The sequence below is a fragment of the Erinaceus europaeus genome, chromosome 2 (assembly GCF_950295315.1).
Source record: "Erinaceus europaeus chromosome 2, mEriEur2.1, whole genome shotgun sequence".
In the NCBI taxonomy this organism is placed as follows: domain Eukaryota; kingdom Metazoa; phylum Chordata; class Mammalia; order Eulipotyphla; family Erinaceidae; genus Erinaceus; species Erinaceus europaeus.
In genome coordinates, this window is record NC_080163.1 from 186,675,133 (window position 1) to 186,698,791 (window position 23,659).

Genomic DNA, 23,659 nt, shown 5'->3' on the forward strand with positions numbered 1-23,659 from the left:
ACCTGTGCTACGTATTACCTTTGTCTCAAAGGTATCTTGAAGTTGGATTTATTCAAATCAGGATCCAAACAAGAGCCACATTCCACTTGAACAGAGAGATTTCTAAAGTCTTTTCTACTATTTAAAGCCCCTTCCCTAACTCCTCCTTGCATTATCATTTTTTAAAATTTCTTTATTGGGGGAGTAAAGGTTTATAGCCGATAGTAAAATATAATAGTTTGTACATGCATAACATTGAGTTTTCCACATAACAATTAAACCCCCACTAGGTTGCCATCATGTTCCAGGAACTGACCCCCCCCCCCAAAAAAAAAAAAGTCTTTTCCTTTGGTGCAGTACACCAACTCCAGTCCAAGTTCTGCTTGATGTTTTCTCTTCTGATCTTGTTTTCCAACTTCTGTGAGTGAGATCATCCCATATTCATCCTATTTCTGACTTATCCCAACATGATTCCTTCAAGCTCCATTCAAGATGGGGTGAAGAGGGTGAATTCATCATTTTTAATAGCTGAGTAGTATTCCACTGTGATATATATCACAGCTTACTCAGCCACTCATCTGTTATTAGACACCTGGGTTGCTTCCAGGTTTTGGCTATTACAAATTGGGCCGTTACGAACATAGGTGTACACAAATCTTTTCGGATGGATATGTTTGGTTCCTTAGGATATATCCCCAGGATTATCATTATTATTTTTTTGGTGCCAAGACCTCATACCTACACAATTTCATTACTCTTGGCAGATATTTTCTTTTTTCAAGGTAGAGGGACAGAGAGGAAGAGAAAGAAGAGATGCCACAGCCCCCCACTGTGCCCCTTGCACAGTACTCCTATGTTGTGACTGGAGATACACAGTCAAGAGTGCACTCTACCAGGTGAACTATCTCCCCTTCCCACTCTAACCTGTGTTTTTATGCCATTTACTCGCGAAAGTAATGGGGTCACTTGCCCCAGGAGTCCCCTGCTTTCAACCAGCTGCCTTTCCCTGCAAAGTTGCAGAGTACACCCTCTGCCCTGGGCCCCGTGTACTGGCAGCTGCTGTCTGTCTGTTCTTCAGTCCACCAGCCAGCAGCCCTGCCAGAAAGGAAGTGGAAACGCCAATGAGTCACCATGAATGTTGGTGCGTCTTGGGGAGGGAATGTCTCTGAAATCTGTGTGATTAATAGACACCATCCCGTCACTTCTTTACTGTGCTCTCCCCAGTGGCTCCTGACTGCATTAGAGTGAAACCCAAACTGTCTGCCAGCCCTCAAGTTCCCTGGCTCACTACTGCCTCTCCCATCCCCCTAAGACCCCAATATGCTGCCTTCCTCTTTGTTCTTCTGACCCAAGACATCTGAGTAGCCTTCCCTGATTCTTTACCAGCTGGCCCCCTCCCACGACCACAGTGCTTCAGAGAAGCTTCCCCCAAACACCCTGGGGAGATAGAGCACTCCTGTCTCCTTCCAGCCGGCCTCTGCCACCCACTCTGCTTTCTCTTTTTTCTTCGGCAGTTACCACCAACTAAAACTATTTTCTTCTTTATCTGTGGACTGGCTGTCTCCATTACTAAATTATGAGTTCCAGAGTGGTTGAGGCTCCTGTGTTACTCAGGGATGCAGTCCTGTTCCTGGAGCAGTTCCTGGGACTCATGCTCTCTTCTCTTTTGCTATTTTATTTTACTTGTCTTATACTTGATAGGGCAGAGAGAAACTGAGAAGTGGGGGGGATAGAAAGGAAGAGAGAAAGAGAAACACCTGTGACACTGCTTCACCACTTGTGGGGTGTGGGGGCTAGAACCTGGGTCCTCACCCGTGGTAAATACATGCACAGATTCTTGCTTCTGCCCAGCGACATACAGCAGTCTGTAGAGCATCTCCCTTTGTCTCAATCCTGAACTGCTAGGAGATGAACCCTCTCTTCTGGGAGGAAGGGACCATGGGCACAGCCAATGGCAGGACCTGCTGGCTGTCCTAGCAGTGGTGCCCTTTCCTCCTGCCAACAGGCCTGATTCTATCTGGGAATAGTAGAGTTCCGGGCTGGGCAGGGCACCTGACTCTAGGAGACCAAGAACTTTGCTTTCCCTTGGAATCTGGAGCTGAACGTGGCTGCTCTCTGGACAATGACTATTGGTGATTTCTGACTGTCAGAATGTGTGTGGGGGGAGGATCTGGGAGACAGAAGCTGGGGGAGGCCTGAAGTGAAGGCATATGTGTTGAGCCTCTCAGAAGGTGAGGAGCAGCAAGTGAGGGGGTGCTGGAGATTCAGGGTATATATCCCTCTTCACAGTTCCTCACAAGAAGGGGAGCATTTCTGAAGTCACTGCAGGGGATGGAGTAGAGAAGGGGAAAGGAGAGTGAGAAGGCTCAGGACTGGCTTGGTTAAAGGAGACACACGTGACACCAGGTGAGGCATCTTCCAAAGAGAGTAAGAACTGGGTAGATATTGCAGTGGCAGTGCAAGAGCCTGCATGTGAGAGGCCTCAGATTTGCTCCCCAATACCATCAATAGGCAGAGCTGAAGGGTGGTATGGTCAAAACAAACAAACAAACAAACAAACAAACATCCCTGTCAAAGAGACTGAGTACATTGTTAGATTATCTTGATATTTTGAGATAAGCCAGAAATTCAAAAATGTATGCAATTTCTCCCCATCTGAAAAACAAAAGCAACTGTCGAAAGAAGATCTGACTATCTTTTAGGAAAGATCTCTAAAGGAATTTCCAGGGGCTGGGTGGTGGCACACCTGGTTGAGCGCACATGTTACAATGTGCAAGGACTGGATTCTAGTCCCTGGTCCCCACGTGCAGGGGGAAAGCTTCATGAGTGGTGAAGCATTATTGCAGGTGTCTCTCTGTCTCCCTATCACCCCCTTCACTCTTGATTTCTGGCTGTCTCTATCCAATAAACAAATAAAAGATAATCAAGAAAAAGAAAAAAGAAAAGGATTTCCAGATACTACTGATAACGGTTGCCTCATGGGAAGGGACTGGGCATCTCCCCTAGGCCCCTCACAGTCCCTTCACCTGCTGCGTTTTTCTCCTTAGTCCTTATGGGTACACTCACTTCTCTTATTTATTCCTGGTCTCCCATTCCCTGAGGATGTAAGCTAGTATCTCCTCAGGATCTAAATGTGCTCTGAGAAGCTAGGGGTGTGGCTACACAGGTAGAGCATATGCTTTGCAAATCTGAGGCCCCTGGTTCGATCCCTGGCACCACTTATGGCTGGAGAGGTATTCCAGCCTCATTTTTCTGTCTCATTAAATATAGAACCAAATCTTTAAAATAGATCTATTTTGGAAAGTAGGGGAAGATGGGAAGTTTACTTTTTCTTGGGACACCCCTGGATATCTTCTGATTTATTTGCATGCACTTCTAGTTAATAAATACTAATTTAAAAAATTATTGCTTCCCCCCTCCAGTATCACTTTATCAAAGACATGTTAGTTTATAGGGTTGTTGTTGTCACAGGGGAATAGATACTTCTTCAGAATATTATCAACATAAGCACATGGGGCAGATCGGGGCAGGGGCTCCTAGTTTGTGACTTCTGGTGTTTGTGTCACCTGCTGGATGAGAGTGTGAGGCCAGTCATGAACTCTACTGCTGATCCTGGGCCAGGCTGTGATGTTCAGCCTGAAGGAGAGCAGAGAATTCACCTTTGAGGCCCTAATAGGGCTGGCTGAGAAAACCTGTGGTCCAGATACGACCCTGGCTTGTTTGTGCCAACACCTCCTGAAAGCTGGGCTTTGTGGATGGCATTCAGCTTCTAGGTCAGTCAGAATCCCTCAATCCGTTTTGCTCCCTTTGGTGCAAACACACAGATATTCCCAGGGCCCTGTCTCTGCTCAAAGCCCTACTTCCTGTGATGCTTGGGGACTAAGTGACACCCATAGCCTGAGATCCAGGGAGTGTAGGTTTCTCCTAGCTGTCTGCTGTGGAGTGTCTTCCTTCCTAGAAACACCCTGATCTGCCTGAGAGGTCACCCCCATAGATCCTGGTACGCTGTGGACTGCTTACTGAGACCGAGACTGAATTTCACTCTTTGAGATGGGGTCATGCTACCTCCTGGACGGCCACTGCCATTACTGCCACTCCTTCCTTTCTGTAATGGTAGCGATTTCGACCCCTCCCCAGCTGCAGGAGCACAGTTGGTAGTGGGCACAGGACCATGGACCAGTGGGAGGTCCTGCAGTGGTAGGGGATGGTGGGCCTGGCTTTCCCGGTGATGTGACAAGCTGAGGACCCTTGGTTCTCTACCCTTAGTGTCTCCCTGGCTCCTGTCCATTTTCTTTCTTTCTTTTATTTATTTATTTTTATTTTATTTAAGAAAGGATTAATTAACAAAACCATAGTTCTTTCCTTTTGAAATAACAGAATAAAACTTCCTAGACCTAAACAACAGAAAGGACATTAAGATTCAAGAGGCCCAGAGAGTTCCAAACAGAATCAACCCAGATCTGAAGACACCAAGACACATCAGTTATAATGAAAAGAAGTAAGGATAAAGAAAGGATCCTAAAGGCTGCAAGAGAAAAACAAAAAGTCACATACAGGGGAAAACCCATAAGACTATCATCAGACTTCTCCACTCAAACTCTAAAAGCCAGAAGAGAATGGCAAGATACCTGTCAAGCCCTCAATGAAAAAGGGTTTCAACCAAAGATAATATATCCTGCTAGACTTTCAATCAGACTAGATGGAGGGATCAACACCTTCTCAGACAGCCAACAGTTAAAGGAGGCAATCACCACCAAGCTTGACCTGAAAGAGGTTCTCAAAGACCTCTTATAAACAAGAACATCATCATAATACTTGCCATATATCAGAGCAAGTAAAAAATTGTTGAATAATGGCACTGCAATACCTTAGATCCATAATATCAATAAATGTCAATGGCTTAAACTCACCCATCAAAGGGCACAGAGTGGGAGGATGGATCAGAAAATACAACCCAACCATATGCTGCTTGCAAGAATCCCAACTGACCCAGTAAGACAAATACAGACTTCAAGTGAAAGGATGGAAAACTAACATACAGGCTAATGGACCACAAAAAAAAAAAAAAAAAAAAAAAAAAAAGGCAGGAACATTCTCCCTGACACAATAAACTTTAAATTAAATAAAGTAATAAAAGATAGGCAAGGACAATATATAATGATTAGAGGATCAATCAACCAAGAAGATTTAACAATTATTAACATCTATGCACCCAACGAGGGTCCATCTAAATACATCAAACATCTACTGAAAGAACTACAAAAATACATCAATAGTAATACAATAATAGTGGGAGATTTTTTTAACACCCCACTCTCACACTTAGATCAACTAAGCAGAGAATCAACAAAGAAACAAGAGAATTAAACAAAGAGATGGATAAACTAAACCTCCTGGGACATTTTCAGAGTTCTTCACCCCTCAAAACTGGAATACACATTCTTTTCAAATCCACACAACACATCCTCAAGGATAGACCATATATTAGGCCACAAAGACAGTATCAACAAATTCAACAGCATTGAAATCATCCCAAGTATCCTCTCAGACCACAGTGGAGTAAAGCTAACATTCAACAATAAACAGAAAATTACTAAAAGTCATTTTCTTTCCTTTTCAAACATATTTATTTATTATCGCCATCAGGATTATCACTGGGGCTCAGTGCCAGTACTATGAATCCAATGACCCAGTGGCTACTTTTTCTTTATATTTTATTTATTCATTTATTAATGAGAGGGATAGGACAAGGGAGGGCACGAGAACACACGAACCAGACATAACTCTGGTACATGTGCTGCTAGGGAATGAACTCAGGACCTCACGCTTGAGAGCTGAGAGTCCAATGCTTTATCTACTTTTTTTTTTTTTTCCTATTTTATCTGACAGGACAGAAATTGAGAGGGAAGGGGAGATAGGAAGAGGGAGAGACACCTACAGACCTGCTTTACCACTTATGAAGCCTCGCCCACCCTGCAGATGGGAAATGGGGGCTTGAGTCTGGGGCTTTGAGCATGGTGATATGTACACTTAACTGGGTGCTCTACCACCTCACCCCGTTTTTATTTTAACGAGAGAGAAATAACAGAAAGAGACCAGGGCTCTGCTTAGCTTTGGCTTATGGTGGCACAGTGGACTGAGCCTGGGACTTTGGAGCTTCAGGCATGAGAATCTTTTTTAGCATAACCACTGTTATCTCCCCCACCTACCCTGTCCATTTTCTAAGCTTGCTCCTCTGGCCTCCTGTTGACCCTACACGCCTCTGATAAAATCCTTCTGCCCAAGACTGCTGGCTGAGGTGCTGCTGCTGGCACCCGAGGCCCTTGTGACTGATAGATACACTGTGCTGTGTGCAAGGAAGGCAGCTGGGGGTGGGGGTGGGGGTTGGGAACGTGGGACTGAGAGCAGCCAGTGAAAAGCAAGTGGCAGTGGGAGAGTCAGTGGGGATACACTGAGCTCCTGTGCAAGGAGCCAGAGGGGCAGCCCAGTGGTTGCCATAAGTGTGCCGTTGCGGACACATGAATGACGACAGTGTCCTCAAAACCAACTTGCAGGGACAAAACTCCAGAAAGTCAGCAAGAGCTCAGCAGATTTGAAGCTGAGAATCTGCTTTCTCGGCTCAGTGTTTCTCTACTTTATTAGAAATGTGAACATACTCAGTTTTGAGCTCCCCCAGGAAACCTGATGAATGGAAAGCTCAGGAATCTCACAAGGAAAGGGCGTCAGCAGGGAGCCTACTCCTTCAGCACAGAGAACAGCCACTGGAGCCGTCATGACCGGACCTACCAGGATGCTCAAACTCTCCATACGTCAACCTCCCAGTGTGTGCGTCTCCCTGGTTCTCTGTGGACACCAAGTTGGTACCCTGCAGTTTAACTCAACCCTGACACTACCTGCTGTGAGCACAGAGCCCGCAAGTTAAGGGCTCAGTCCTGCAAGATTACCCCCCTTATTTCATATGCCAGGTATTGGGTTCCCAGGTAATAAAAGAATCAAGGTTTTGTGTAACTCTTTCCCTCCTGTCAAAATCAATATGGAATCTCCAGGTTTTAAAAAAACAAGAAAGCATACATTAATACATATGTGTGTGTTTTGGCTGCCAGTGCTTTGATGTGGCTCTGTGTCTGCATGATTCCCCCAGTCCCCGTGGACTCTTTTTTTATTTCCACCAGATTTATCACTGGGGCTCAGTGCTTGCATGACAAACCCACAGTTCCCGGCAGCCATTTTTCCCTCTTTTCGTGATAGGTCAGAGAGAAACTGAGAGGGGGGAGTTGGGCGGTAGCGCAGTGGGTTAAGTGCACATGGCACAATGTGCAAGGACCGGCATAAAGATCCCGGTTTGAGCCCCGGCTCCCTACCTACAGGGGAGTCGCTTCACAGGCAGTGAAGCAGGTTTGCAGATGTCTTTCTCTCCCCCTCCTCTCTCCATTTCTCTGTCTTATCTAACAATGACGGCATCAATACATCAATAACAATAACAACTACAACAACAATAAAAAACAAGAGCAACAAAAGGGAAAATAAATAAGCGTTGAAGAAAAGAAAGAAACTGAGAGGGGGAGAGGGAGATAGAGAGGGAGAAAGACACCTGTAGCACTGCTTCACCCATTAGGAATTTTCCCCCCACCCCGTAGGTGGGGACCAGGGGCTTGAGCCCAAGTTCTTGTGCATGGTGCTGTGCTCTACCAGGAGTGCCACTGCCCAGCTCCCCTAGTGGACTCCTTTATTTCCCAGAGGCTAAAAAAAAAAAAAAAAGATGTAAGACAGAGAGGGAGAGAAACACACACAGAGACTCTGTGGCAACTCTCTTCTGGCAGTAGTTCCTTTGGTTTTGATTGGACCAAGAAGCAGCTTTGTACTGATTAATCCTGGCTAAGGAGGAGTTGGGGCAAGTCCCAGATATCGCCCCCACCCTGTCTCTCTTAACCAGCTGTATAATATGAAACACATGAAAACAAAATTTTATAAGGGTGGGGAAAGAGGGCACTGGAGCTGTGGAGGTGGCTCAGTGGATAAGTTGCTTGACTCACATGCCTGAGGCCCCCAGTTCAATCCTTGGCACCACCAGAAAGCAACAAAGACATAACGAGTGTAACTCCCAGTGCTTTGTGCTCTCTTCTCTCCCTCATAAAATAAATACATGATTGAATGAATAAATGATTTGGGGCAAGTCCTTCCTCCCTGGTGGCTAAGAGCCATGGCGCCAAGGGGAGGTGCCCCTGGTCCCCATGGGGCCGGGTGGGTTGGGCAAGAGTGTCTTGGCCTCCCCTGAAGCACATATGGCTTGGGCATCTTGTTCCAATTCTGGGCACAGTCCCGCTCACTTCAAATGAAATTCTAAGAGGCAGAATTAGAAAAGGCTGCTTTCTGCAACGGGGGCCTGCAAGCCAGGCCCACCCAGGAGCTGCAAGCTCTGCCCGTCTGTGGCTTGGGGATGAATCAAGGCAGTCACTGCTTCCTCCAGGGACCTCGATGACCCAGCCAGGCCCATCAGGCCACTTGTGCAGCTGTGTCAGGGTCATGCATGTCCACACTGCCCAGAGCCCAGGATGTCTTTGCCATCATGCCCCCGCTAGGGCTCTAGGGATCCTGCTCTTGCTGCCTCAGCCTGGGTCAGACTGGGGGCTGTGTGTTTAGCTGCCCACCTCCTGTAACCCCCTCCCCCAGGCCTTGTATTGTCAGCACGGAGCCTGCCTTGCAAATGCAGCCCAGCTAACCACAGTGAAACCTGCTAAGAGCACATCTGTTAGGCCTGAAGATTAAATCAATATTTGCCAATCTTGATTAAATAGAGCCCAGGAATCCTTGTCAAGGAACATCTGTTTGAGCCCTGTTCTTTCTACCCTGCTCTCAGGGGGCCAGGGTGGGGGTATCTCTGGCTCTGTCTGTCCTCACTTGAGGATGGCTCTGGGTGGGAGGTGAGGGAGGGGACCGGGCAGCTCACCAGGCAGTCTCCCTGGGGTGGAGGGTAGCTGGGTGGTTCCCAGATGCCTACAATAATCATTCTAACTGTTTCCTTGACCAGAGCCTGTGCTGAGCACTTGTCACAAAACACTGGAGTCCTGGGGTGTGAAAGATAGTTCTCTGGATAGGGCACATGCCTTGTCCTGTTTGTGGCCCAGGTTTGAGCCCTGGTGCTGCATGGGAAATACGATAGCACGGGAGCTGTGATCTCTCTCCATCTCTCTCTCTCTCTCTATGAAAAAGCAGCCCAGAGCAGTGAGGCCTAGCTCCACAAAACAAAAGATTGGAGCCAAGTCTCCTAGGGACTCTCTGAGGCAGTGTTTATATGACTTTTATTTCAAAACAGTGACACTGGTAATGAGAAGGGACACAGCTCGCCTAAGGCCGCAAAGACAAGGGGCCAGAAGGCGGCTTGCGCAGCAGGGCACACACTTTACCATGTTCAAAGTCCCAGTGAAGTCTTGGCAGGAAATAAATAAATGAGTAAACAAACATAACGAGAGGCAGAGCAGGGGTTGGAGCTTGGGGCTGAATGGCTACAGAGAGTGTTTGGTGACAGCTCCATCAGAGAGTACATCTGGGCTGTCCACACTGGCACTTGGGGACCAGGTGGGAGGCCTGCTCCCTGGCACCTTCTCAAAGGCACCTGTAGCGCCCATAAGGAGGTGCCCTCCCTCACCTCCTGATGTACAGAGGAGCACAGAGCTGCGATGCTACTTCAGTCAAGGACAACAGTGAAAGGAGGGCCCGCAGCCATCATCCCCATCACCCTCTCCGAAAGGTGGGGCAGAGCTGTGAACATGAGGGTACTTGGCAAATGCCACCCTCCATGCCTGGGTGGTTTCTGAGCAGAAAGCTGGCCTGGCATCAAAGGCTGGTGTGTGGCAAAGGCAGAGCAGTACCTCTCTGAACCATGGGAGGAGCTTGAGCAGATCCCAGGGCAGTGGAGGTGGAGTGGGGGTGCTGCTCCCTACAGTGATGGCACAAATGAACACACAGCCCTGCTCATGCCAGATTTCAACAACGACGTTAGAAAAACAGTAACAACCCAACAAATGGGACAGAGCAGCCACACTTCTGGTGCCCTCAAGGGGGGTGGGGTGAGAGAGAGGTAGGTGGTTGAGACCCAAAGGACTGGTGAGATCAGGGGGAGTGCTCACAGGGTTTTCTGAGGCAAGAGAGAAAAGAAGGGAAGGGAAGGGAAGGGAAGGGGGAAAGAATGGGATAAGTTATGGGGGGGTGAGAAAGGAAATGGAAAGAGAAAAAAATAGGAGCTTGGCAGGCAAGAGCTCACCCAGTAGAGTGCAGGCCTAGCTCAACAACAAAGTACCAGGGGAAGCTTTGCAGATGGTGGTGCAGAACTTTGATGTGTCACCTCTCCCCTTCTCTCTGATCTCTTTCTAAAAGAGAAAGTAGGTCTGGGAGCAATGGAATTGCATGTGCAGGTGGCCCCAGAATGAAAGAAAAGAATATGAAGAGAAGAAAAAAAAAAAGAGAAAACCAAAACCAACTAGGTAGTCAGTCAACCACAAGGTCCAGCCATATAGCTGTGTCGCTGTCCCCATCGCTCTGCCACTCTGTTCCATGTTTCCGTGTCTCTGTTCTTCTTCTGCAGTCTTGTTCCCAGTCGCTCCATATGTGTGTCACTCATGCATGTGTCCACACAGATGCCCACAGCCCTGTACATTCCTGGCCCCTGAATCACAAGCTCATGTTGACATGCCACTGAAAATGTGTCCAGGGCCAGGCAACTTCTGCTGGGTCCCCTGCTAGCTCCCTCCCACCACCAAGACACCAACATCTGCTGAGAGAGTATCGAAGAATTGGCCCAGATTAATAAAAGGGAAAACCACAAAGTCGAACATCAAATACCAGACTCCCTGCTAAAGGCAAGAGTGGCTGGCATGTGTGGTACCACTGAGGCCCTAGTTTCTGGTATTCCTGGCAGGATCTATGCTTTCCTTGTCCATTCTCCCACCACCGGGAAATAAAGCCCCACAGGCAAACTGGCTGCTTCAATCAGGGGACAAATTCAGAAAGCCCAAGAAGCAGCAGCCCAGAAGAATACATACTCTCTCATAATTAAAAGAAATAGCAACTGGGGTTGGTGGGGGAGGTCCTGGGAGGTGACTCCATGGGCAGAAACCCACGCCTTACCATGTGCAAGGTCTGGGTCTGAGTCTTGACGCCACACGAAAGTACCAAGGACAGTACCAGGGCCGAATATAGAGCAAAAAGGGCAAAGAGTAGCATATATTGCTTATGTACATCCAGTTTCTGATCTAGCTGGAAGTTCAAGGACAGGCAGACAGAACTGTGCTCTCTAGAGCTGCTTCCCCCAGATGACCTGGATTTTAAAACATAAGAAACAGGACCACTGAAGTCCAGAGAGTAGTGGCTTCTGGGGGAAGATGGTGATGCACCTGGCTAAGCGCCCACATTACAATGCTCAAGGACCCAGGTTCAAGCCCTTGGTCCTCACCTGCAGGGGGAAAGCATCACAAGTGGTGAAGCAGGGCTGCAGGTGTCTCACTGTCTTTCTCCTTCACTATCTCCCCTTCCCCTCTCAATTCCTCTGTGTCTCTATCCAATAATAAACAAACAAACAAACAAACAAACAAACAAGATAGATGTGGAAGTACACAGAGGCTTTACGGTGCTCCAAGGTCCTGTTCTTGATCCAGGGGCTATAGGAGCTCTTGCTTGGTAACTGTGTGCTCAGCTGCATATTTACACCTATATTAAGTTTCATATTAACAAAGTTTTAAGTGCTTTGCATCACCTGAATTCTTTTTTTTTTAAAAAGATTTGATTTATTTATTAATGAGAAAGATAGGAGACACAGAAAGAACCAGACATCACTCTGGTACAAGTGCTGCCCAGGACTGAACTTAAGACTTCACGCTTGAAAGTCTAATGCTTTATCCACTGTGCCACCTCCTGGACCACTGTCATCTGTATTCTTCAAGGTTTATGTTTTTAAAATGTAGTTGCTGCATTTATTGTTCAATCTGAGTTTTTGTGTTTTGGTTGTAGAGGTGGGGTCCTGCTCACACACAATTGCACCTCTCCAGGCAGCCGTTCCATTCAGATGGAGAACCAGTGAGACACCACAGCACCAGAGCTCCCTCTGTTGCCATGCACCTCCATGTGGTACTGGGGCTCAACCCTGGGCTGTGTGCTTGGCAAGGAAGGCCCTTGTGTGTGTGTGTGCTCTGTCTTCTTTCTTTCTTTGTCTCTTTTTATTGGATAGAGACAAAGAGACATTGAGAGGGGAGAGGGAGAAAGAGAGGGAGAGACACAGAGAGACACCTGCAGGATTCCTTCACAGTTCGTGAAGCTTTCCCCCTGCAGATGGGAACCTAGGGCTTGAACCTGGGTCCTTGCACACTGTAATGTGAACACTGCCTGGTGCCCCCCCTTTAAACAGAGCACTACTTATCTCTGGTTTAGGGTGGTACAGTGGATTGAACCTGAGATTTTGGAGCCTCAGGCATTAGAGTTTCTTTGCATAACCATTATGCTGTCTCCTCCCCATGTGACCGGAACTCTTTTGAAATAATGAAACTGGATTCTTATTCTTGAGTATGCAATTTTTTTTCCAAATATGTACACATATTAAAACTCTCAGATGGGAGTTGGGGGGTAGCGCAGCGGGTTAAGTACACGTGGCGCAAAGCACAACGACCGGCATAAGGGTCCTGTTTGGAGTCCCCGGCTCCCCACCTGCAGGGGAGTCGCTTCACAGGCAGTGAAGCAGGTCTGCAGGTGTCTATCTTTCTCTCCCTTCTCTGTCTTCCCCTCCTGTCTCCATTTCTCTCTGTCCTATTCAACAACAATGACATGAATAACAATAACAATAATAACTACAACAAAACAACATGGGCAACAAAAGGGAATAAATAAATAAATAAATAAACGAACATTTAAAAGAAAAAAACTCTCAGATATCTGATCTTTGCACACCCTCCTTGAAGACTGGAGGGAAGGACAGATCCATTTGTGTTAGCAGGTGGGTTAGCAGGTATACACACACAGACACACCATAGTCTCATCCCCGACCCCAAATTCACTTTCATTCCTATCAAAGGTAGGGTACATTCTATGCCATGTGCACGAACCTGGGTTTCAAGCCCCGGCCACCACAGGGGAACACCATTCAAAGGGGAACTTTTGCAAGCGGGGGAGTGGAGTTGTGGTGTCTCTACTTCTCTGTCTCTCTCTGTCTTTGACAGTCTATGGGGTAGAGGGTAGCACCTTGCAGGTGCAAAGCTCTAGTGAGAACCCTGACAGGGAGGCAGGATGCGAGAACAGGCACATAACACCCTGCAGGGTAGGGAACACATAGAGAACAGGGCCACAATCACAGAAGGGGCTTCCTGAGTCAAAGCACTGCCTGTCAGTCCAGGGTGGGGGACGGGGCCTCACTCACCTATCTTCCTTTCTGGCTCAGGCTGTGGGGTCAGGCACTGGGGTCAGCAGCATATAATCACTCCTGCAAGGACACTCTTGGCCCTTCCCCACCACTGGGTACAAAGCCCAGAGAGGAATGAGCAGAGGCCCCAGCTCTGTTTACACAACACCTTAATCAAACAGCTACCAAGACTGCTGGCAGGAGGGTGACCCAGTGAAGCTGTGCTGATGGGAGTGGGGACCGGCCTCAAGGGACTGGCAGTGGCTCTCTGGGAGCCCAGAGGAGCCTAGGAAACTAGGAAAGCAGCCCCTTGCTCCCAAGACAAGACAAGAAACTTTTTTTTTCTTTCTTATTGCTTGCTGTTAGCAGTTAGTGAAATCTTTCTAGAGGCAATCTGGCAATGGTTTTAAAAAATGTTCTTAGCCTCTGAACCAGTAATGCTACTTCTGGGAATTCATCCCAAAGAAATTGAGATGAAGAAAAATAAATTCATGGCACTGGATATAAAGAAAAAAAAAAGTCAGCCTCCTTACCCAACAAGAGGAGACTGATTAAATCATACACAGGTACAATTTGTGTGTACACAAAGTGTGTACAGGTACAGTCACAGGGGAAAGACTAGAAACAACATTGTAGAGTGCTAAGAGCCATCCCAAGGCTGACCTTTCAGTGTTGGGATGAGTAAAGACTTTGGTTCTGTACACAACTTTATATATGCAGTTGTTGTTTTGTTGTTATTACTATTATTTTTTCAAATTGCCTTCATGAATGTATTTTCAAAAACCATTGGGGGAGGGGTCAGGCAGGGAAGCCCAGTCAGTTTTCATTCATGTCATGTAGGTGATTTTCATTCAGAGGATGAGTGTCCCCTGAGACCATATGACGTGAGCAGGCAGTGGCAAGGGAGTCCCCTCTGCCTCTTGGCTAAACGGGGAACAAGTGAACTGAGTGTACTCAGGAAGGCCAAGGGCCAGCACAAAGCCAGAAGAGGGCAGAACATGATGAAAGAAGGGAAAACAGGTGCTACAGAGGGGAGTGGCTGAGAAAAGGCTTCCTGGAAGAGGCACTGTTCAACTAAGCACAGAGGGAGGAGAAGTGAGTCAAAGCAGGGGGTGGTACAGGTGAGGAGCAGGTGCACAGAACCTGCAGCATTCAGGACTCTGGAGTGACTCCCCTACAGGCTAGGAGGTCGTGACCCCATCTGGCTGCCAGGCAGTTAATGACCCTGCAGAGCGGTAGAGTGCGATGAACTGGCCCTGCAGGGGGAGGCTAGATAGAGACCAGGCACCTGGCCAGAGCTGGTCTACACAGAGGTGGGTCCTCACTCTGGCCCTCTGACCAGAAGGCTGCAGAACTCAATCAGCATGTCAGTTCAGAGCAAGCCACCTGGCCTGACAGTTGGTGGGCAGGGTTGGGCTCATTCTGCAGAAGGTTGGACAATTCACCCCACGTAAGCTGCCCTCCTGCAAGGCAGGGCTGTGTGCCAGCGCCCTTCCTGTCAGTCTCTGGCCTCTCACAGGTGTTGCTCGGGCAGGGAGCCACACTCCCAGTGGGCAGATGGAGCCTAGGCACAAAGCAGTTTAGTTGTGAACAGAAACCAGGCCCTGGTGGGACACCCAGTTCAAGGCCCCAGTTCCCACCTATAAGGGGGACGTTTTAATGAGATGCAAAGCAGGTCTGCAGGTGTCTCTCTGTCTCTCTCCCCACTCTATCTCCCTCCTCCCCTCTGAACTCACTCTTTCTCTAATGATTAAAAAAAAAAAAAAAAAGACAAGAAGCCAGACCTTCTACCTTCTGCAACCCTCAACGACCCTGGGTCCATGCTCCCAGAGGGATAGAGAATGGGAAAGCTATCAGGGGAGGGGGTGGGCTATGGGGATTGGGTGTTGGGAATTGTGTGGAGTTGTACCCCTCCTACCTTATGCTTTTGTTCACTAATCCTTTCTTAAATAAAAAATTAAAAAAAAAAAAAAGACAAAGAAGAAAGGAAAGGAAAGGGAAGAAAGGAAGGAAGGAAGGAAGGAAGGAAAGAAGAAAGGAAGGAATGAGAAGACAAGACAAGACAAGACAAGACAAGACAAGACAAGACAAGACAAGACAAGACAAGACAAGACAAGACAAGACAAGACAAGACACCGCACGACACAACACCCGGCCCCAGTGTGAGAACACTGCTGCCCTCTACACCTGGATGTTCTCCCATAGCACCACAGACTCCATGTGTTTGGCTAATCCAAACCCACCACGCTCTTCTTCCTGGTGAGAAGTCCAAGTTTGTTTGGTGCAGCAGAATGCTCATTCAGAAAGCTTGCTTTCCTGGGTGTTCTTACAGATATAGCTAATTCTGTCCCATTCTGGCTCAGAGGCGTGAGTGGTAGTCTCTGGGGGTGGAGGAAAGGACTTTCTTGTAAAGAAAGTGGGGGGGGGGGACCAGGTGGTGGTGCACCTGATTGAGCGCACATGTTACAGTGTTCAAGGACCCGGGTTCAAGCCCCCAGCCCCCACCTGCAAGGGGAAAGCTTTGCGAGATTTTTCCATCTTTATGATCTACACCTCTCTAATAATTAAAAAATATATACAATTTGAAGTATTAAAAATCAAACCACTTATAAGGACATAAAAATGTACCAACCCACACAAATGTCTGTCATTTTCTTTTTTTAAAAAAAATAATATTTATTTATTTATTCCCTTTTGTTGCCCTTGTTGTTTTGTTGTAGTTATTATTGTTGTTGTTGTTGATGTGATTGTTGTTGGATAGGACAGAGAGAAATGGAGAGAGGAGGGGAAGACAGAGAGGAGGAGAGAAAGACAGACACCTGCAGACCTGCTTCATTGCCTGTGAAGCGACTCCTCTGGAGGTGGGGAGCCGGGGGCTCGAACCAGGATCCTTGTGCTTTGCGCCACCTGCGCTTAACCCGCTGCGCTACCACCCAACTCCTGTCTGTCATTTCCTAAGGAGCCACCAGAGCAGACATTCTGATGTGAATTAAAAGAAAAGAGGAGAGAAATATTTAATTTTTTTCTACTAGTGTAAAACAGTAACAATGAGGACAGTGATAACTGCTGATATTTTCCTGTCACATACATGCTACAGGCTGTCTAAAGTGCTTGATAATATTATCTCAATCCTTAAACTGTCCTAGAATGGACTCCGGTATACTTCACGAAGGCTCTGTGGTGAAGTCACTTGCTGGCTTAGGCAGCAGGGTCAGGATTCAAACCCGGGACACTGGGCTGCCGAACCTGCATCTAGTGACCTTGGCAACTTGGTTGGGGAGCTCGAGTCAGGATGGCAGGTAAAGAGAGAGACACGAGACCAGACTAGCCATCATAGCACTGAGGCCAGAGGCCCCAGCTCAGTGGGCTGGTGCAGAAAAGAAGGAAGGGCAACAGCAAGGAGAGGGCAGAGCTGGAGCCTCCTGCTCTCTGGGGGATAGCACAGGCCACCCCAGAGGAAGAAAACACCCTGCTCGTTGCTACAGTGGGGACTCAGGATAGAAACCCACAGGCCAGATGGACATGGGCATCTAGGTGCCTACAGAAGTACTGTCTGCCATGGCGTGGATGGGATTAAGGGGTCCCTGACCCAGGAAGCCAGGAGTGCGAGGAGGGGCAGATATTTAGAATCACGCGTGACTGTTCTATAGGAAGACACAACACAAAAACAGGTGTTTTGGGGAAAACCAGCAAAGGATGAGATAGGGAGTCGAAAACTATTTCTTGTGGCCTGGGAGGGGTTCGGTGGCTGGAACATTGGGCCCTCAAGTTTGAAGTCTCAAGTTTGATTCCTGGCCTCACATGTGTCAGAGTGATGCTCTGGTTCTCGCTCTCTCTGTATCAAACATGAATAAATAAATCTTAAACCTATCCAGTGATGTGGTATACTGTTTCTGCTGACAGAGAAATAGTCCAGGGGAGACAGTCCTGTTTGTGGGGGTTATACAAGAGTTGAGGAAGAGGCAGAAGGCAGAGAGAAATGGGACACATATCACTACACTTCTTTAAAAGAAAACCATATTCTCTGTTCTCAATGCTACAACTCTATTGGGCTTAAGAGAATTTCATAATTTAGTGGGGCCAGTCAAATTGGCATGTAGGTAGGGACCAGGGCTTGAACCTAGATTCCTGTGTGTGGTAATGTGTACGCTGAACCCAATGCATCACTGCTGAGCCCCTGGTTGCCTTTTATTTTCAAACTCACCTCCTTGCAACAATCCCATTCACCACAGGAATCCCTGACAATTATCACTCTGTTCTTCATTCACATAATTTTGTCTTTTAAGAAGCACTCCGTAGTAGCCTAGAAGGTGGTGTAGGGGATGAGGCTGGACATTCAAGCATGGCATCCCAAGTTTGACTTGGCATTACATGGGCCAGAGTGGTGCTCTGATTCTTTCACTCTTACTCCCTCATGAGTAGATAAATCTTTCGAAATTTAAGCAAATAAAATAAAAATGCTATGTAAATGGAGTCATGTTGTATGTAAACATTTGGGATTGGCTTTTTGGCACTCTGCATAATTTCCTTGTGTTTGTCCAAACTAACAAATGTACTGATTAGTGATAGCTTAGTTCCCTCTCACTGCTGAGTTCATCACATGGGAGCACCACATTGTTCGCCCATCCATCTGCTGAAGGGTATCTAGGCTGCTTCCAGGCCGGGGCTGTTAAGTATAAAGCTGCTGTTGTGAATAATTATTCACACATTTTTGGGTGTGTGTGTGTGTGTGTGCACACACACATGATTATAAGTCTTACTTTTTTGGGGGACAAGTCCCTACGATTGCAATACGAGCACATTTAGCTTTTAAGTAACTGTCAGTCTGGGGCTAGAGAAAGTTCACCTGTTAGGGTGCCTGTCTTGCCATGCACATGGCCCAGGTTCAAGCCTCTGGCACATCATATGGGAGCACCACAGCACTGGGGGAAGCTTTAATACTGTGACTGCTCTTCCATACTGTATACCAGGTACCAGGTGCTGGGGATACAGCAATGAATAAGAACCATAATTTATATGATCATACAGGAGCTGGTGTGCTAAAGGGTACAGAGTCAACAAACTGATTATGGGAAGTGCTCAGGAGAAAATGGACAGGGCAGTGTGATAAAGAGATCATGTGTGCCAATGTGTTCCAGGAGTGGGCAGGCGGGAGCCACAGCACACTAGGATGCCAACCAGTCCAGGTTTGAATCCTGGATCCACCACTTCCCCGTCCTGTGGTTTAAGTGGATGGCCTGACTGACCTGTACCTCAATTTTCTCATCTGTCAAACGGGCTGGCACCTGCCTCACAGGGTTGTGGGAGGATTAAAAGAGCCCATCCATTCAGCAGCAAGGACCAGGCCAGGATGGGGAACCATCTGTGCAAGTTTCTGTGAGAGGCTCTCAACCCCCAGGCAGCACTACCAAGAAGCCCTAGCGACAAGTTTTGGGGATTTCTCCGGTCATGTGGCACCCATATACTGGAAAAGGGAGGCGCCGCAGGGCTGTCCACTGACCCCAGGACTGGTAGTGGAGCTCCCAAGGTGGGGTATCAGTGGCGTGTGGACCTCTCTGCACCCCAGAAAGACCTTCCCCAGGTAGGAGGGGGCTAGTGGCCCCAGCTGGGCTCTCACTCAGGATTAGGGGAACACGCACCCCTAGAATTAGCTGAAGTTATGTGAAATATACTCCAGAGAATATTACTCTGTAATCAAAAAAGATGAGATCGTGTCCTTTGGGATGAAAAGCATGGACCTGGAGGTGATTACACTTATCAAAATAGGAGATGAAAGGACAACTACTGGATGGTTTCACTCGTGGAATCTAGAGCACTAAAACACATGAACCTGCAAACAAAGCAAAACAACACTAACAACAAAACCAGAAGCAAACAAACGGTCTCTAAGACTTTGTGAGAATATGTTGGTTATTGTTGGGAGGGTGGGGGCACAGGCCTGTGGTGTGGAACTATACCTTGTAACCTTACAGTATTGTAAACCACTATCAATCATTCTCTCTCTCTCTTTTTTTTTTTTTTGCCTCCAGGGTTATTGCTGGGGCTCACTGCCTGCACCATGAATCCACTGCTCCTGGAGGTCATTTTTTCCCCCCTTTTGTTGCCCTTGTTGTTGTAGCCTTGTTATGGTTATTATTGTTATTGTTGATGTCGTTGCCGTTGGATAGGACAGAGAGAAATGTTGAGAGGTGGGGAAGACACAGGGGGAGAGAAAGATAGACACCTGCAGACCTGCTTCACTGCCTGTGATGCGATTCCACTGCAGGTGGGAAGCCGGGGACTCAAACCGGGATCCTTACGCCAGTCCTTGCACTTTGTGCCACATGCGCTTAACCCACTGCGCCACTGCCCGACCCCCCAATCACACTCTCTTGTATGCGTGCATGCTGAGGATGCAGAGTTCCCAGGTAACATGGAAACCCCCTTCCCCACTGCTCCCTCGGGCCTGGTCCAGAAGAAGAAACCAAGAGCAGCTCACCGGCTAGCACCTGACATAAGAAACGGGGAAATGGGGAGGGTTGGGGCTTGATGGAAGGAGGCCAACCTGAGGGGAGCAGGCTGGGGTCCCTCCTCCTGAGAGGTACAGACTATGAGTTGGGAGGTCTCAGGCAGCACTGCTGTGACCTGTTTGGGGGGCTGGAGCATAAGCTGCTGCTTTTCCTGGGCCTGCTGAGCCCAGAACCAGGGCACCTCCACCTGACACAGAACTCTTTTCAGGCCTGTGGCTAGCACAGTGGCTCTGATCCTACTTGGCCTGGAACAGAGTGTCCTGGGGAAGGAAGAGAGCCAGGGCAGCAAAGCCTGAAAATGCATGTGTGAGTTAAGGGACCACGGCAGACATGTCACTGCTCTCCTGGAAACCTTTTCTGTGGCTCCTATGGCCTATGAGAGGGAGTGCAAACCTCTCACTGGCTCAATGTGGCCAGTTTTCCCCCTCCCTCATACTGTGAGTGTGCGTGTGTGTGTGGGGGGGGCAGGGGTTGGCTTCTGAATAAGCTTCTCTTCCTGTTCCCAAAGCACCCAGGCCTCCAGCCCATCCAAGGGTGAGCTTCTACAGCCTTCAAGTTTAGGCTTATAGGCCACTCCTTCCAATTTCACCTCAGTTACAGCTAAGACCCCACCTTCCACCTGTTCTTGCACAAGGAACTCTAGACATTTTCCCTTTCTTTTTATAAAAGATTTATCTATTTGGGGATGGGAACAGTTCAAGGGGTAGGGTGGCTGCCTGGCCATATGTTTGCCAGGTATGAGTCCCTTCCTGGCACTGTGTGAGAGACGGCACGGCGCTGGGGGTAATTCTGGTGCTGTGCTCTATTTCTCTTTAAAGATTTATTCATTTAAAATTTAATTATTTATTTTGGATAGTGACAAATTAAAGGGAAAGAGGGAGACAGAAAGGGAACGACAGACAGGTGGAGCACAGCTTCACTGCTTGTGAAACTTCCCTGCTGCAGATAGGGACTAGAAATCTGAGTCCTTGTACACTGTAGTGTGTGTACTCTATCAGGTATGCCATAATCTGGCCCCTTTGAAGATTTATTTATTAATGAAAGAGAGTTCAAGGGTCCCTGTCACTGTAAAGTCCTCCCAATTCCAAGAGACACTGATTTAAGTTTTATTGTGCAACTATGGTGCCAGGTGTGGCTTGATCACTGGGGACACGGCAACAGACAAAGGTGGGGGTCACACCTTTATGCAGCTCACGTCTGCTGATACAAAGTGCTGCCCCCTCCTCTTTCTCTCTCTTCTTTTTGTCACCAGTGTTAATGCCAGTTTCATGCTTACACGATTCTTCCACTCCTGGTGGCTTTTATTTATTTATTTTTTCAAAGGTAGAGGGAGAAGAGATAGAGGACTAGGACAATAGCTCATTTAGACAGTGCGCTGCTGTGATCCAGGTTTGAGCCTGGTCCCCATGGCACTGAAGAAAACTTCAGTGCTGGGGTCTCTTTCAGTCTCTAAACAAAATTAAATTAAAGTTTAAAAAAGAGAGGCAGGGAGAGAAGGAGAGATACCATAGTAACGTTCTACTGCTAGTGAAATTTCCCCCTTGCAGGTATTCCTATGTGGTGGCCAGGGGTTCAAACCCCAGCCTTTGTGCATGGGAAATCATGTGCTCTACTGGATAAGCATTCTCGTGGCCTGAGGACTATATCTCTCTTTAAATAAAGATCAGTGTTTGTCAGGGAGAGTGTCTGTCAGAGAGAGAGAAAGAGAGAGAGAGAGAGAGAGAAAGAGAGAGAGAGAAAGACGGAGAGAAAGACAGAGAGAAAGAAAGACAGAGAGAGAAAGACAGAGAGAGAGAGACAGAGACAGAGAGAGAGACAGAGAGAGAGAGAAGTCAACAGTGGGGCTCAGAGCTCTTGGGCTATGAACTATTCTTTGTGATAGCATTAATGGTGGATAGTCCAAGCCCACAGATGCAAAAAGTGAGCCCTAAAGAAAACTGTGATATTAGCTAAAAACAATGCACAAATACTAGTTGATCAGGTGTGAAAAATGTCCCCCACAGCACAAGATATGTATATGGGGGAAGCTCCATGGCAAAAAGAAAGGCAGTTTGTGGGAACTCTGTATTTCATAATCAGTTTTCTGTAAACCAAAAACTGCTTTTTTCCCCTCCCTTATTCTCTTCTACTTCTCCCCATTCCTCACACACACACACACACACACCCCTTTTATTTCCTGTTCTGTCTCTGGGCCAGGGATGTAGCTTAGGGATAGGTGCACAACAGTTCTGCAAGTTTTGAGGCTCTAGGTTTGATCCCTAACACCACCACCACCATCACCACCAATACCACCACCACCACCAACAACAAAAGCCCTGAGTTCTTCACCAGCATATTGGGCTAGCAGAAAATTAATGATGCATTTTTGCACAGAAAAACAGAAAAATATATCAACTTTTCTGACAAGCCAATAAAATGGCAGAGTGATGCTCGGGTCTCTCCTCAGTAAAAAAGCCATGAATTAAGGGGCCAGGAAGTGATGCACCTGGTTGAATGCACACATTACCAGGTGCAAGGACCCCCAGTTCAAGCCCCTAGTCCCCACGCACAGGGGTGGAGTGGTGGAGTAGTGCTGAAGGTGTCTCTCTTTCTTCCCCTCATTCCCTTTCAATTTCTGTCTCTATTTTAAAAAATGGAAGGAAGGAAAGGAGGGAAAAAGGAGGTCTGGAGTAAGCAGAGCCCCAACAATAGCCCTGGTGGCAATTAAAAAAAAATCCCCTTTAGTTGTGTGCTTTGTAGTGCTCTCTAAAGTGTAACCACTAACATTAAAAAAAATTATTTTATTGATTTAATTATGAATGACAAGTCCATTGGATAAGAGAGATACAATTCCACACAATTCCCACCACCAGAGTTCTGTATCCCACCCCCTCCATTGGAAGCTTTCCTATTCTTTATCCCTCTGGGAACATGGACCCAGTATCCTTATGGAGCACAGAAGGTGGAAGGTCTGGCTTCTATAATTGCTTCTCCACTGGACATGAGTATTAGCAGGTCAATCCATACTCCCAGCCTATTTCTTTCTTTCCCTAGAACCACTAACTTTTTTTTTCCGAATTTTAACATCAGGCAATTATGGGGCACCTGCTACGACACAGGTTTATGCAGTTGCCCCACATTGGGCGCCATTTGTTGTTAAAATTCGGAGGCTCTAGCTGGCCGGGCTAGCTTCAAGGGCGGGTAACAGAGACGACCAGAGACATACGGCTGGGCAGGGAAGCTGTATTTCTTTATTCAGGAACAACGATTTATAAACTAAACCAAACTAATCACCAAACAGAACTCTGTTGCCTCTTTCCCCCGCGGCGGCGCCAAGCACTCTCGAACTCTGCAACTCTGGAACTCTCTCGGGGTTCCTTGGGGTGGGGACAAGCGGGCCCGCGAAACTAGCAGGACTGAACCAATTTTCTTGGCAGGGGGAGAGCTAGAACAACCCAATGTAAAGCATACAACAACATTGGTCAACTATTTTTACTTAAAGTTGAATAAATGGGGCTTGCAATTACTTGACCTGATTTTGCTTTTTAAAAACATCTTTAAAGGATCTGTTTTACAGTGACTTATGATGCTTGAAATTGTAAAGTTAAGCTCTTGGGAATAGTTCGTTTCTAGATCTGTTATACTACCAGCCTCCTTTTTTATTCTTATCAGAACTAGTGTTGTTTAAGACTTTTGAAGCTAACGCTATCTTTCAAAAACAGCTTTACTGGGGGTTGGGTGGTAGCATAGTGGGTTAAGCGCACATGGCGCAAAGCGCAAGGGTATGTGTATGGATCCTGGCTTGAGCCCC

The 23,659-nt window shown here is 47.4% G+C and overlaps 1 protein-coding gene across 4 annotated transcripts in view; it reads right to left on the reverse strand.

The window, feature by feature from the left end:
• The window catches only part of SIPA1L3 (signal induced proliferation associated 1 like 3), a 232,662-nt gene that overhangs the window by 101,487 nt on the left and 107,516 nt on the right, over positions 1-23,659 (reverse strand). The gene's annotated exons all lie outside the window — the stretch shown is intronic.